The following is a 16,076-nucleotide window of genomic DNA, read 5'->3' on the forward strand; positions in this document are numbered from 1 at the left end:
TCCAGCCCCTGATATTTGATAGTTAGGGGAACAGGGATGCATTTCTGTGGCTGCAGAGTAGACCTCGGACAGTTTGGTGCCTGCCTCATTCAAGGTAAATACTGAATAGCTTCAAAACACCCTGAGCGGGAAGGGTGAACAACCATCAATGGTGGGTCACATAGGTTAAAAAGAGGGATGTGGTACTGGAGTCACATTTTTGGGATCTGGGTTGGAAATTACTAAGCAGGACCTCAAAAAGATTAACTTCGCCCAGTACCATGTGTAAATGATCATAGAAATAGGAGGTTAGAGCAGAAGAATACTTGGCTGGAGGGATGGTGGAAAAGGGAGGGATTTCAATTCTTGGGACCATGGGATCAGTTTTGAATAAAATCTGACCTGTTTAGGCTAAACAGAGCCAAGATCAATTTCCAGGCGGGCGATTTGCTAGTGCTATTGGGGAGGCTTTAAACTAAGATGTCAGCGGTGTGGAAACCAGGAGGTAATATTAGAGGGAAATATCACTGTAAAAATAATACAGGGAGAGACAGATAGTACTAAAGTAGGAAATAAGAAATTATTAGGTTGGTTCAGTGTGAAAGGGAAAGTAAAAAGGTCTAAGTTAGGGTTGCAGTGCATGTATGTGAATGCACGGAATGTGGTAAATAAGATTGATGAGATGCAGGTACAGATAATCACGTGGGAAATATGATGTTGTGACGATAACAGAGACCTGGCTCAAAGAAGAGGGGGACTGGGTATTAAATATTCCTGGATGCAAAGTGTTCAGGAAAAATAGAAAAGGAAGGATGGGTGTCAGAGAGAAGATGTGCCAGAGGGGTAAAGGACAGAATCTATTTGGCGAGAGCTGAGGAACAACGACCCAGTGACACTGAAGGAACGGCGATGTATTTCCAAACTAGGATGGTGAGTGACTTGGAGGGGAACTTACAGGCCATGGTGTGCCCATGTATCTGCTGCACTGTTCCTTCTAGATGGTAGTGGCCATTGGTTTGAAAGCTGCTGCTGAAGGAGCCTTGACGAGTTCCTTCTGTGCATCTTTAGATGGTACACACGGCTGCCACTGTGCGTGGTGGTGGAGGGATTGGATGCTTGTGGAAGGGGTGCCAATCAAGCGGGCTGTTTTGTCCTGGATGCTGTCGAGCCTCTTGAACGTTTGACAAAGGGTCATCTTGACTCAAAACTTTAGCTCCCTTCTTTCTCCACAGATGCTGTCAGACCTGCTGAGATTGTCCAGTATTTTCTGTTTTTATTCTTGAACTTCGTTGAAGCAGCATTTATTGATTAGGGTAATAGTGATGTGGTGTAAGTGGACATCCAAAAGGTGCCACATAACAGACTCTTTGAGTAAAGTTTGCTTCCTTTTCAAGACAGGCTTTCTTCACAGACATTGCTTGCTGCGAGTTAAACAACTATTCCTGCTGTTGGCAAAGGTTAAAAAGAAAGCTTCCCTGCAATAGGTTTTATCATCCCTTTATATACAGTTTTCTCTTTTGACCATCCCTTACCCAATCTAACTTATTTTAGAACTCAGACTCAATTATCTTTCTTTCTTGATTTTAGGCTGTGAAAGCAAAGTGCACTCACTTTATGAATCATTCTTCACATCTTGTATCTCTTGTTTTGAAACCCTTGACACTGAACAAAAATCCATTCATGCTCTGTTCCCCCATTGTTACTAATTTGCCTGAGCAACATAGTAAACAGATATTTACCTATGTTCATCAACATATCAAATACATTAGGTCCACCAACGCAGCCACACTGTCCCTGCCTTAATTAACATACATTTTCCCAGTTTCCACATATATAGTGAATAGAAAATATTCCAATTTCCTGAATTTCCCTGATATGTTCATGTCACCAATATATTCCTGACGCCAAGGACCTGTGTGAAAACTCCTGCTCTGATATGAATTGATGACCTAATCCTTGGTGTACAGGGCACAATTTGCAGATGATACAAAACTTGGAACCACAAGGAGGACAATAATAGAAGTTCAAAAAGATATAGACAGGCTGGTAGAATGAGCAGTCAAATTGCGGATGAAATTTAATACAGCAAAGTGTAAGGTGATTCACTTGGAAGGAAGCACATGGAGAGACAATATAAAATAAAGGAAGGGTACAACTCTAAAAGGGTGCAGGAGTATGGGGACCTGGGTGCATATGAACATAAAGCTTAGAACATGGACAAATAGGTTGAGAGACTTGTTAATAAAGCATATGGAAAGCTGGCCTTTATCAATAGGAGTACAAAAGCATGGAAGTGTGTTAAACGTCCAGTCCTGGGCACTACACGTCAGGAAAGATGCGAAGGCATTAGAGAGGATACAGAAAGGATTTACAAGAATGGTCCCAGGGATGAGGAACTTCAGTTTTGTAGATAGATTGGAGAAGTTGGGACTGATTTCCTTGGAGAAGAGTAGGTTGAGACGGGATTTAATAGAGGCATTCAAAATCATGAGGCGGCTGGACAGAGTAGATTGGGGTCAAGTATTCCCATTGGTGGAATGATTGAGACTGAGAGGGCACAGATTTAAGATGATTGGCTAAAGAATTAATGGCAACTTGAGGAAAAGGTGAGAGAGCGGTGGAGGGAGGGTCCATTGAGGCTTTCAAAATGAAATTGGATCATTATCTGAAAAGGTAAATAATTGCAGGGCTAAGGGGGAAATGCAATAGAGTGGGACTAGGTGCATTGCTCCTTCAGAGAGCCAGTACACATGATAGGATGAATGGCCTCCATCTGAACTGTAACTATTCTATGAAGGGGGATTTTGCACCTGCATTTGCTGTGAGTTTAAACAGCGATGCAGGCGCAAAGTCCCACGATAGTCGGGAAATGAGATTCTCTCCGGCGAGACCTCGTTTCCCAATATTCTCCATACCTCGCCAGTGATGTAATGAGGTTCCCACCCACAAAAGGCAGGAACTTCTATCCATAAATTTTAATACATTGTTGTATTATTAATGGGCTTCCCAGCCACACGATCCCCCTCAATAAATATTCATACCTCGTTGAATTGATGTTTACAACAGGAATCAATCTAAAGATGGGTCGGTTCAAGCCGCGTTCACTGACCGCTCCGTTGGGGGGGTCGGGGGGTGGTGAAGGTGTTGGCTGCGTTTATGAGGGAGATGTGGGACGGATCCGTGGAGGTTTTTGCACCCGCGGGATAGGAAGTACTCATTCTTTTGGCCAGTGCACAATGCGTATTCAAGGAGTGACATTTTTGTCATGGGGAAGACACTGTTGGCCTGGGTGAGGAAGGCAGAATATTCTGAGATTGTTATCTGAGACTATGTTCCACATTGGGTGGATGTGGTCCTGGAGAAGGAGCTGTCACAGAGCCCTGCTTGGAGATTGGATACGGAGTTGTTGGCAGGCCTAAAGTTTTGTACCAAAATGAGAATGGTGATTGAGGATTTAATGGAATGGGAGGGGCGTGGTTTCACTTTCAGTGGTGTAGGAAGCATTAAAAGCAGTAGTAAGGGGCGGGGTCATCTCATTTAAGTTGCAGGTGGACAGAGAGGCAAGAGAGGAGTGACAGAGGTAGATGGAAGGTTGGAGGATCTGACTGAGGATCATCTAGTGAGGAGGAAGGAATTAAAGGCTAGGTTTGACCTTCTCTCCACGGGAAAGGGCGTTGGCAGTTGAGGTGGGCGAAGAGGACCGTATATGAATATGGGAGAACGCCAGCCACTTGCTGGCGGGCCAGCTCTGTCGGCAGCGAGAGAGATTGTTTGGGCTCAGGATGGGACAGGGTGTGGGGACAATGGAGGCAGCACATGGGGTTGGAGTGGGTGTTGGTGTGGTCACCGATCTGTGACAACCACCGGTTTGCTCCGGGGGAGTTGGACGGGTGCTTTAGGAGGTGGCAGTGGGTAGGGATCGAGAGATTTGGAGATTTTTTATTGATGAGGACTTTCAGAGTCTGGAGGAGTTAGAGGAGGAGTTTGAGTTGCCAGGTGGGAATGGGTTCCATTACTTGCAAGTGTGGGACTTTGTTTGGAGGCATGTCCCGAATTTCCCGCACTTCCCACTAAGGGGCCTATAGGATAAGGTAATGTCAAAAACAGGAGTTGCGGAGGGGAAGGTCTTGGAAATATATGGGAGGAGGCCCTTCGGAGAGTTAACGTGTCCTCGTCATGTGCCAGGCTTAGCCTGATCCAATTCAAGGTGGTCAACAGGGCTCGTATGACTGTGGCACAAATGAGCAAGTTTTTTGATGAGGTGGAGGACAGGTGTGGGCGCTTTGGGGGAAGTCCTGCTGATCATGTGCAGATGTTCTGGGTGTGTCCAAGGTGGTGGGGCTTTTGACAGGGGCTTGTGGGCATCATGTCTGAGGTCCTGGAAGGGAGGGTGACTTTGTGTCCAAAGTTGGTGATATTTGAAGTGTCGGAAGATCCGGGAGCCCTGGGGTTCTCCCCGTCTCTGTGTGGGTTTTCTCTGGGTGCTCCGGTTTCCTCCCACAGTCCAAAGACGTGCAGGTTAGGTGGTTTGGCTCTAATAAATTGCCCTTAGTGACCACAAAGATTATGGAGAGTTATTGTATTGCAGGGATAGGGTGGAAGTGAGGGCTTAAGTGGGTCGGTGCAGACTCGATGGGCTGAATGGCCTTCTTCTGCACTGTATGTTCTATGTTATGCTGCTTTATTTGTTGTTTTGTTTTTGATGACATCTGAGACCACATTCATTTTTATGTGTTAAAATGGAATCACATTGGAAAATAGTTTGGGCAGCACTGGTTTAACTGCTTCCTGCGAGCCATAAAATTGTCCTCTTAAGTTTACATTTCTTTGTCTTTGTCTCCTTAAATTCTTCCCTCTCCTGTAAGAAACACTGTATGCTCCTAGTTGATTGCCCAAATTAATCAATACAATGTTAGGAGCTCTTATGACACAGTGGTAGTACCTCTAACTCTGGGTCAGAAGCTCTGGGTTCAAGTCCAACACGAGGGCTTGTTGGCCACGGAAGGAGCGTTCATAACATGGTTCAACAGGAATCCTTCCCTAAAGGGAAAAAGTGTGGGTGTGAAGATAGCTAAATAAAATTGCAGGTTGCTCCATTTTGCAGATTGCTTACTGGAATCATTACAACTCACCATTGCGACATAAATAGCAGCTAAATAAAATGCCCTTCAGTTTTGAAATTAGTCTCCTGATTTAGAAGAATGGAGCCTTCACCTATTGAAGTCAAATCTTCCTTGCCAAGGGTTAACACTGCTCGAACTTGTTGATACTTACAGCTTCTTTTCGCCCCTGATCCACCACTGTGGAAAGTATGTCAAATTGTCAGTTTTAGTTAAGAATAATACCTTTTCTTAAAGTCTTATTTTATGCTAGTTTGAACATCAAAGACAGACATTTAATTGCCACATGTTCTTTATTTCTCACGTTGCTGGTTGCAAATTTAAAAAGGGTCTTCTGGAAATTATTTATGGGAATTCCACGGTGCCTGTTGTTGCTTGACCATTACTGGAGTAGATTAACCTTTGGGAACATGGATTATAAAAGCAAGCTGGATAGTTCAGTAGCTGCCAGACAGCTCCCAGAAATACACCGTAGCCAAGCTACAGGAAGCTACAGGAAGGTGATTCACTTTTTGAGTTTTCTTGCTTTCTGCCATAAGATTATCAGACTCCGTCAATGGGGCTCTCTCTAATGGAGGGCATGATTAGGGACTTCCTTCTCAGACAACCAAGGGCACAAACTCACATGCTCCTACGTAGTGGTGCTGTTTGTCATTGAAGAAAAGGTGCATCATGAAAATATTACTTCTAAAATAAAATGTACAATGGCATCTGCTTCGTTAATTAGTTTTGTAAGTTCTCTGTTCCGCTCTTCATATTTTTAACAGAAGTTAAACTGCTGCGCAAAGGGTGTTTTGTATCGTGGATGGAGATGAGTTATGTGCATCCCTGGTGAAAGAATTGAAAGTAAATTTGCAGAACATTTTCCCAGAAACAGTAAACAAAGTACTGATTGATTACTTTTTGAAATATGAAGGATAGGTTCCTTCAGTGAGTGGCCAGAATGTTATGAGGCTATTGAATCTGTAGAAGGTGCATTGAGTAAAAACAAAATATACATTACACTGTCACTCACAGCGTACCCCGTGGAATTGCAGCTGAGATAAGGTGCCAAAGTTCATAACCCTCTTTTTAAAATTATTCAAGCTCTGCGTTGATGGTTCCTTCCTGGGAATTCCTTATGAACAGCAAATTGAGAGTTATCCGATGAATCATTCTCTAGCACACCGAATTGAGTTTATGCACTGTCTCGACACTGAGTTAAATAACTCCATGTACCAATATAAAACCTTACAGCCAATCTCAAGTTTTTAAGCACTCCAAGTGTGAAAGATTTCTTTGTACTGCAATCCAATGCAGAACAAACTGTGCCCTAACATTTCCATGGCAATGAAACTATCTGCTTAGGAGTGCATGTTCATTCATCACTCAGGCCGTGTCTTCCAATTTTGCTGGTCAGTAACCACTTAAAAACATTTGAAATCTCAGATAGCCTGCATCACGATAAGGATTTGCAGGTCAATGTTCTTTTCCAGTAATTTCTAACGTAAACTTTCCTTTACCCTCGTTTCCCTCCAGATGTAATTCCTGCCTGTGTGTTGTGACTTTCAGACTATTAGCATCATCTGAAGATGTACAATAAAACCACAGTTATCAGCCCTTTCACTTACTCTTATTCTACTTGTCCCTTTTTTTCGAAAATATTTTAATTTCGTTTTTAACATTTTAAACATACAGCACAACAATGCAAAACAACAAAAAAACCCTGAGCCCCCAATTTCCAATGCCCCAGAGTACAAAACAAAAGCCCCACTGCCCTGCCCCCCCTCGCCAGCAGCTGACGGTAACCAACTCTTTAAAGTGTAATATAAATAAAGCCCATCTCTTGTTGTACCCCTCACTCACCCTCCTCAAAATAAACATAACCGCTTCAAATACAGGAACCCTATCATGTCCCCCAGCCATACCGTAGCGCAGGACGGAGATGCTGATCTCCACCCCAACGAGACCCGCCTACGAGCGATCAGTGAGGCGAGGGTTGCCGACATGGTGCTGAAAAACGACTTACACAATTTCTCCAACTTCGGGCAGGACCAGAACATATGCACATGGTTGACCGGACCCCTCCCATACCGCTCACAAAAGTCATCCACTCCCTCAAACTACTGGCTCATCCTCGACTTTGTTAGGTGCGCCCTGTGTACCACCTTTAGCTCTATCAGCCTCAGCCTCGCGCATGAGGTTGAGGCATTCACCCTCCACAGCATTTCACACCACAACCCCATCTCCAGCGCCAGCCCCAGCTACTTCTCCCACTTGGCTTTGACCCCTCTAACAACACCCTATCCTCCTCCAACATCCTCCCATAAAACACGGAGATGACCCCCAGATGAAACCAGAGCACCCAGGGGAAATGCACGCAGAATGTGCAGACTCCGCAGACAGTGACCCAAGCCGGGAATCGAACCTAGGACCCTGGAGCTGCGAAGCAACAGTGCTATCCATTGTGCTACCGTACTGCCCTTGGCCAAGATCTTGGCATCCACATTTAGCAGAGATATTGGTCTACCCGACCCACACTCCACTGGTTCCTTCTCCTTTTTTAAGAACAAAATGGATGCCTGTCTCATCGTCTATGGGAGTGCGTCCTCAACCACAGTATCTTCAAACATCTCCACCAACATTGCCGCCCAGTCTATCCAGAAATGTTTTATAAAACTCCACCGGGGACCCATCCGGCCCCGGTGCCTTGCCCACTTGCATCGTTCCTATCACCGACCAAGCCTCCTCCATCCCCACTGGCTCTTCCAGCCCTACCCTCTCCTCCTCTCCTAGTCCCAGACACTCTAACTCCCCCCACAAAAAAAATCCCTCATATCCGACTCAGGTGCAAAACTGATCTGTTCCCCCCATCTCTGTCAGAAACAGAGCCAACAGGGCAGCACGGTGGCAGGGTGGTTAGCATTGCTGCCTACGGCGCTGAGGACCCGGGTTCGAATCCTGGCCCTGGGTCACTGTCTGTGTGGAGTTTGCACATTCTCCCCGTGCCCCACAACCCAAAGATGTGCCGGTCAGGTGGATTGGCCACGCTAAATTGCCCCTTAATTGGAAAATAAAAAAATTAAAATTAAAAATAAACAAAGCCAACACCTACATCCACCCCCCACGCCCCCAATGGGGTCAGCAAGCTGCGGATTTAGCACTTTTTTTAAGTTTCTCCCCCTCCAGTATTAACTGATGCATATCCAAATTTGGTATTGCTGCCTCCACCCTCCTCATGAACTCTACATTGTCCCAATTGGGGGCATACACGCTCACCAACACCACCAGCCTCCCTCAAAAGCACCCGTTACCATAATGTACCTGTCCCCCGGTCTGCCACTACCTTCTCCATCTGAAACCTCACTTGCTTCCGCAACGGTGTAGCTCGCCCCCCCCCCCCCCCAATCAACAGACATTCCGACGCCGACGCCTCACCTGGTCCTTCATCCTCAAATGGATCTGATGCAACTGCACCACATCTGCTCTCAATTTCTTCAAATGCGAGAAAACTCACTTCATTGGCCCACCCGACTCTTGCACGTTCCATGCAGACCAGGGGTCTCTTAGCCCCCCTCCCCAGCGAGCAGGACCCAATCCTACCCTAGTCACCATCAGTGAACTGCCCCTCCCCCACTCCAGAAACCCCCAGCCATTACCTCTCGAAACCACTTCTTTCTGCATAGTCTCCAGCCCCCCACCATTCACATTTCCCAGGACCATCGAAACCTGCCCACACAGGTTCCGACAGCTGTGGCCCCTTGCCCCACCTCACTCTCATTCACCAGCCAACTCACATTTGCTAGCGAGGAGGCTCCTGCAAGAACCCCCTCTTCCCATATGCCCAATACCGTAAAACCACCATAAACCCTCTCCCCCCACCTAATCCTCCCAAACAACCCAACATCCCCTCAAAGGGGAACAAATCCCAACATATTACCCCAATGGGCAGCACGGTGGCACAGCGGTTAGTACTGTTGCTGCACAGCGGCAGGGTCCTGGGTTCGATTCCCGTTTGGGTCACTGTCTGTGTGGAGTCTGCACGTTCGCCCCGTGTCTGGATTTCCTCCGGGTGCTCTGGCTTCCTCCCACAAGTCCTGAAAGATGTGCTTGTTAGGTGAATTGGACATTCTGAATTCTCCCTCTGTGTACCCGAACAGGCGCCGGGTGTTAATGTAAGCCTACTTGTGACAATAATAAAGATAATTATGTCCTCAAACCATCCCCTCCCAACACACCATGAAGAAAAACAAATTCCAAATTCAGTTAAATCCCAGGCCTTCAGCCTTCATAAACGCTTCCTCCGCTGTTTCGAAGTAATCATCCCTGGAGTTGCATGTAACTCTTAACTACGCTGGGTCAACCACTCCAAATCTCACGTTGCTCTTGTACAACGTTGCCTCTGCCTTACCAAAGATCGCCCGCCGTCTTGCCAGCTCCACTGTGAGATCTTGGTATATACGAATACCACTACCTACCCACCTCACCTCTCAATTCTGCTTCGTCCATCTCGGCAGACGTTCACAGCTCTGCCAGACCGACCGGTGAGGTCGATCCAGCTCATAAACGGAGGTTTCCTCCCACCCCAACTTGGCGAACATCTCTGCAAAGTACTCAGTCACCCTCTGACTCTGCAGCCCCTCAGACAGTCCGACAATCCGCAGATTCTGTCGTTGTGAACCTGTACTCCAGGTCCTCCACTTTGTCACTCTCCGCTACCTTCGGCTCCTCACCCACAGAGGTGAACTGGTCGCTGTGTCGCTACAATGCCTCCTCTTTCCTTGCTCCCACACTGCCGTCGACGCCTTTCTCAAAGCCTCCTTTATTAGGGCCAGCGTATCATGCACCAACTCCTTCAGCGAGGCCATTATCTCCTTCCGATGCCTATCAGAATGTTTGGCGAACTGCCGCTCAAACTCCACTGTAATCATCTCGGCCAGCGTGTCCACTGTAACGGGAGGAGCACCAACTGGTGAGCTTGCTCCCACCATCTTTCTGCCTACAGTGCTCCTCACCGATCACGAGTTCTCAGGCGGACTATCGCTCACAACCTTTCGGCCCGTATTCCTCTTCAGGGTTTTTGACAGCCTTTAGTTGCCGCAACCTTTCTAGAGATCAATCATAAAATTTCCCCCCCAAATCTGGTGATAAGAGCCAAAACAAAAGCTCTAACAGCAGCCACGCAACATGTGACGTCCACCTACAATCGCCACTAGAAGTCCATTTTATCCATGTCTCCACACTGCATTTTCCCTCAATACATTTTTGCCCAATGCAGGAACTTGTGGCACGAGACTATTTACCCCAAACCGTTCTACCAATCTCATTAAACTATACCATGGCACTCATTTACAGTGAAATTACATCTTTATTTGAGAATTCAACTTTAACTTGCAGTCCCCACATATTGTCACCAAGAGGCTGCCTCCATAACCCTGCAAGTTATTAGCCCTATTTCTCCTTGTCTTCCTGAGACTTCATATCATATGAATGCATTACTTTTTAACTGCTTTCAAAGGTTATTCCCCCACTTGCACCCTCTACAAGCTGTATTTATACAAACATTCTTACTCAAAGCTTGCACTTCCATTATCTGATCAGTGCCTAGCCCCGCTAGCCCCTCACACCACTGTAAACAATTTCAATTCATCCTCCCACTCTTTTGGTGCAACCTATCTTGGTGCAAATACTTGCTAACCTCATGTCAGTTTGCTCCTTTCACAAGTCCACCCTTTGTTCCTTGTACTTTTAAATCCACCTTTGGGGAAGCAATCATTTAGTAACTTGGCTTCTTCATTTCATAGCCACATCCCAATATCCCTTTGCCTTGCTGCTTTCTATCTTCCATTCAAAAGTATCATTGTTTGTCTCCGGTTCTGACTGAAGTAAATTCTATTTACTCTCCCCATAGCTAATCAATTTACAATTAAGTGCTCTGCAAAGCACTTGAAACAGTGGAAAGGATGCAAACAATAAGATTTATCTAAACTTGGGAATGAGCAAAGATTAGAGCAGACGTTTTACAGGCATGGTAAGGGGAGATGAGCAACTGGGCCACATTGTTCCTCATCTGAACTCGAAACGCTAGCTCTCTTCTCTTCCTACAGATGCTGCCAGACCTGCTGAGATTTTCCAGCATTTTCTCTTTGATTTCAGTTTGCAGCATCCACAGTAATTTGCTTTTGTTCCTCAGCTTGTTGAGTTGCCAATTTATTTATTCTTTCATTTAAAAAAAAATAATTTTTATTCAAAATTTTCATAAAATATCAAAAACAAAAAGTAACAATTTTTTTTACAGAACAGAAAAAAAACCCCACAGTGCCCCCCCCCCCCCCCGCGCATACACAAAGGAAGAGGTAAATTAACGTCCGCCATTCGCACAAAACACGAGCCCGCCCCTTCGACAAACCCCCCCCCCCCCGCCACGTGTATACATAAAGAAATAAATAAATCAACGCCCGCCATTAGCATAGAACAACTATGCCCGTCCCTTCGGTCCAAAACAACGAAACAACCCGCTCCACATCCCCCCCCCCCCCCCCTCCCACTCCCTCCCCCCCCGGGCTGCTGCTACTGGCCTTTTCCTATCGTTCTGCCAGGAAGTCCAGAAATGGCTGCCACCTCCTGAAAAACCCCTGCACCGATCCCCGTAGGGCAAATTTCACCTCCAATTTAATGAACACCACCATATTGTTGACCCAGGCCTCCACGCTTGGGGGACTCGCATCCTTCCACTGAAGAAGAATCCTCCGCCGGGCTACTAGGGACGCAAAGGCCAGAACACCGGCCTCTTTCACCTCCTGCACTCCCGGCTCCACTGCAACCCCACAAATTGCGAGCTCCCAGCCCGGACTTACCCTGGATCCTACCACCCTCGACACCGTCCTTGCTATGCCCTCCAAAATTCCCCCAGCGCTGGGCATTCCCAGAACATATGGGCATGATTTGCTGGGCTCCCTGAGCACCTAATACACCTGTCCTCACTCCCGAAGAACGGACTCATCCTTGTCCCAGTCATGTGAACCCTATGCAGCACCTTAAACTGTATGAGGCCAAGCCTCGCACAAGAAGAGGAGGAGTTCACCCTCCCCAGGGCGCCCGCCCACGTCCCCTCCTCTATCTCCTCACCCAGCTCCTCATCCCATTTACCCATCAGCTCCTCGACCGAGGCCTCATCCATCTCCTGCATCACCTGGTATGCTGCCGAGATCCTCCCCTCACCAACCCACAGCCCCGAGAGCACTCTGTCCTGGCTCCCACGCGGCGGCAGCAGAGGAAACTCCGCCACCTGCCGCCTGACAAACGCCCTTACCTGCATGTACCTAAAGCGCACCCCGGGGGGAGCCCGAACTTCCCCTCCAGTGCACCCAGGCTCGCAAACCTCCCGTCTACAAACAGGACTCTCAACCTCCTGATACCTACCCTGTGCCAACTCAGGAACCCGCCATCAATTCTCCCCGGGACAAACCGGTGGTTGCACCGTATCGGGGCCCCCATCGAGGCCCCCACCTCCCCCCTGTGCCGTCTCCATTGCCCCCAAATTTTGAGGGTAGCCGTCACCACCGGGCTCGTGGCATACCTCGTTGGAGGGAGCGGCAGCGGCGCCGTTACCAGCGCCTCTAAGCTCTTGCCCACACAGGACACCATCTCCATCCTCTTCCATATTGCCCCCTCCCCCTCCATCACCCATTTACGCACCATCGCTGTATTGGCAGCCCAATAGTACCCACAAAGGTCAGACAGCGTCAGCCTCCCCCTATCCCTGCCCCGCTCCAAGAACACCCTTCTCACCCTCGGGGTCCCGTGTGCCCACACAAACCCCATAATGCTCTTGTTAACCCACCTGAAAAGGGTCTTCGGGATAAGGATGGGGAGGCACTGGAACAGGAACAGAAACCTCGGGAGCACCGTCATTTTGACTGACTGTACCCTACCCACCAGAGACAGCGGCAACATGTCCCACCTCTTAAACCCCTCCTCCATTTGCTCCACCAACCTTGTGAGGTTAAGCTTATGCAAGGCCCCCCAACTCCTGGCCATCTGAACCCCCAAGTACCTGAAGCTCCTCTCCGCCCTTTTCAGTGGGAGTCTGCCAATCCCCCCCTCCTGATCCCCTGGGTGTACCACAAACAGCTCGCTCTTCCCCAAGTTGAGCTTGTATCCTGAGAAATCCCCAAATTCCCGGAGAATCCCCATCACCTCCGGCATTCCCCCCACCGGGTCCGCCACATACAACAATAGGTCATCCGCATAGAGCGACACTCGGTGCTCCTCCCCACACCGGACCAGCCCCCTCCAATTCCCCGACTCCCTCAGCACCATAGCCAGGTGTTCAATTGCCAACGCAAAGAGCAGGAGGGAGAAGAGCATGGACCCCTGCCTCGTCCATCGGAATAGCCGAAAATACTCTAAACTCCTCCTATTCGTGGCCACGCTCACCATCGGGGCCTCATACAACAGCCTCACCCAACTAACAAACCTCTCCCCAAACCCAAACCTTTCCAACACCTCCCACATGTACCCCCACTCAACCCTATCAAAGGCCTTCTCCGCATCTAGCACCACCACTATCTCCGCCTCCCCTTCTACCGCCGGCATCATTATAACGTTCAAGAGCCTCCTTATGTTGGTGTTCAGCTGCCTCCCCTTCACAAACCACGTTTGATCCTCGTGGATAACCTGCGGCACACAGTCCTCTATCCTCACGGCTAAGATCTTTGCCAACAGCTTGGCGTCCACATTCAAAAGTGAGATCGGCCTGTATGACCCACACTGCAGGGGATACTTGTCCCGCTTAAGAATCAAGGAGATCAGCGCCCGAGACATCGTCGGAGGCAAAGCCCCCCCTTCCCTTAACTTGTTAAAGGTCCTAACCAACAGGGGACCCAGCAGGTCTGCATACTTCTTGTAAAATTCAGCCGGGAACCCATCCGGCCCCGGCGCCTTCCCCGACTGCATGCTCCCTATCCCTTTGACCAGCTCCTCCAGCACCCCCAGTCCCTCCACCTGTCCCTCCATACCCTCGGGAATCTCAGCCTGTCCAAAAATCGCACCATTCCCCCCTCCTCCGCCGGGGGTTCGGACCGATAGTTTCTCATAAAAGTCCCTGAAGACCCCATTAATGTCTACCCCTCTTCGCACCACATTTCCTCCCCGATCCGTAACTCCACCGATCTCCCTAGCCGCATCCCGCTTTCGGAGCTGGTGTGCCAGCATCCTGCTCGCCTTCTCCCCATATTCATACACCGCACCCTGTGCCTTCCTCCACTGAGCTTCCGCCTTTCTGGTGGTCAGCAAGTCGAACTCAGCCTGGAGGCTGCGCCGCTCCCTCAGCAATCTCTCCTCCGGGGCCTCCACGTATCTCCTGTCCACCCTCGCCATCTCCCCTACCCATCTCTCCCTCTGCTCCCTTCTCTCCCTGTGGGCTCGAATGGAGATCAACTCGCCCTAACCACCCATCCTCGAACCCGTCCCCCCACCTCCTCGTCCGCCAGCAGCCCCACCTCCAAGCGCCAAAGCGGGCGCTGGTCTCTCTCCTCCCCCAGCTCGAGGTCCACCCAGTGAGGGGCATGGTCGGAAATGGCTATCGCCAAATACTCAGCATCCTCCACCGTCGCAATCAACGCCCTACTCATAACAAAGTCGGCGATCCGGGAATAGGCCTTATGCACGTGGGAGAAGTATGAAAATTCCCTGGCCCTCGCAAACCTCCATGGATCCACCCCTCTCATCTGGTCCATAAACCCCCTCAACACCTTAGCCGCCACAGGCCTCCTACCCATCCTGGAACTGGATTGATCCAGTGGCGGATCCAGCAGTGTTAAAATGCCCCATTATCAGACCCCCAGCCTCCAAATCTGGAATCCGGCCCAACATGCACCGCATGAAACCCGCATCGTCCCAATTCGGGGCGTATACATTAACCAGCACCACCCGCTCCCCTTGCAGCTTGCCACTCACCATCACATACCGCCCACCACTGTCTGCCACCACATTCGACGCCTCAAACGACACCCTCTTCCCCACCAGGATCACCACCCCCTGACTTTTTGCATCCAGCCCCGAATGAAACACTTGGCTCACCCATCCCTTCCTCAATCTAACCCGATCCGCTTATTTATTCTTTCATGGGTGCGGGAGCAACATTTGTTGTCTGTCCTGAATTGCCCTTGAACAGAGTTCCCTGCTGGGCCATTTCAGAGGGCAGACCAATTGCTGTGTACCTGAAATCACATGTAAGTCTGACCAAATAAAGGTGGCAGATTTCCTTCCTGAAGGACATTAGTGAAACAGATGGGTTTTTACATCGATGGTGGGTTCAGTCGTCGTTACTAAGACTTAGTTATATATATTTTTTTATTCGTTGATGGGATGTGGCCGTTGCTGTATTGCCTATCCCTGAGGGATTTAAGAGTCAACCTGATTGCTGTGGATCTGGAGACACATGTAGGCCAGACCAGGTAGGATGACCGATTTCCTTCCCTAAAGAACATAAGTGAACCCGATGGGTTTTTACGACACTGGCTTCATGGTCATCTTGAGACTTTTAATTCCAAATTTGTTTTATTGAATTCAAATTTCACCATCCGCATTGGCGGGATTTGAACATAGGTCCCCAGAATACAACTCTGCATCTCTGGATTACTAGCCCAGCGACAATACCACTGCATCACTGCCTCCCCAGAATTTTTTTTTTTTTTAAATTTAGAGTACACAATTCATTTTTTCCAATTAAGGGGCAATTTAGTGTGGCCAATCCACCTAACCCGCACATCTTTTGGGTTGTGGGGGCGAAACCCACGCAAACACGGGGAGAATGTGCAAACTCCACACGGACAGTGACCCAGAGCCGGGATCGAACCTGGGACCTCGGCGCCGTGAGGCAGCAATGCTAACCACTGCGCCACCGTGCTGCCCCCCCCAGACTTTATTAATTGAATTTATTCCACTAGTTGTGGTGGGATTTGAACCTGTGCTGCCCCACCCCTAAGTATTAGC

The sequence above is a fragment of the Scyliorhinus canicula genome, chromosome 7 (assembly GCF_902713615.1).
Source record: "Scyliorhinus canicula chromosome 7, sScyCan1.1, whole genome shotgun sequence".
Taxonomy (NCBI): Eukaryota; Metazoa; Chordata; class Chondrichthyes; order Carcharhiniformes; family Scyliorhinidae; genus Scyliorhinus; species Scyliorhinus canicula.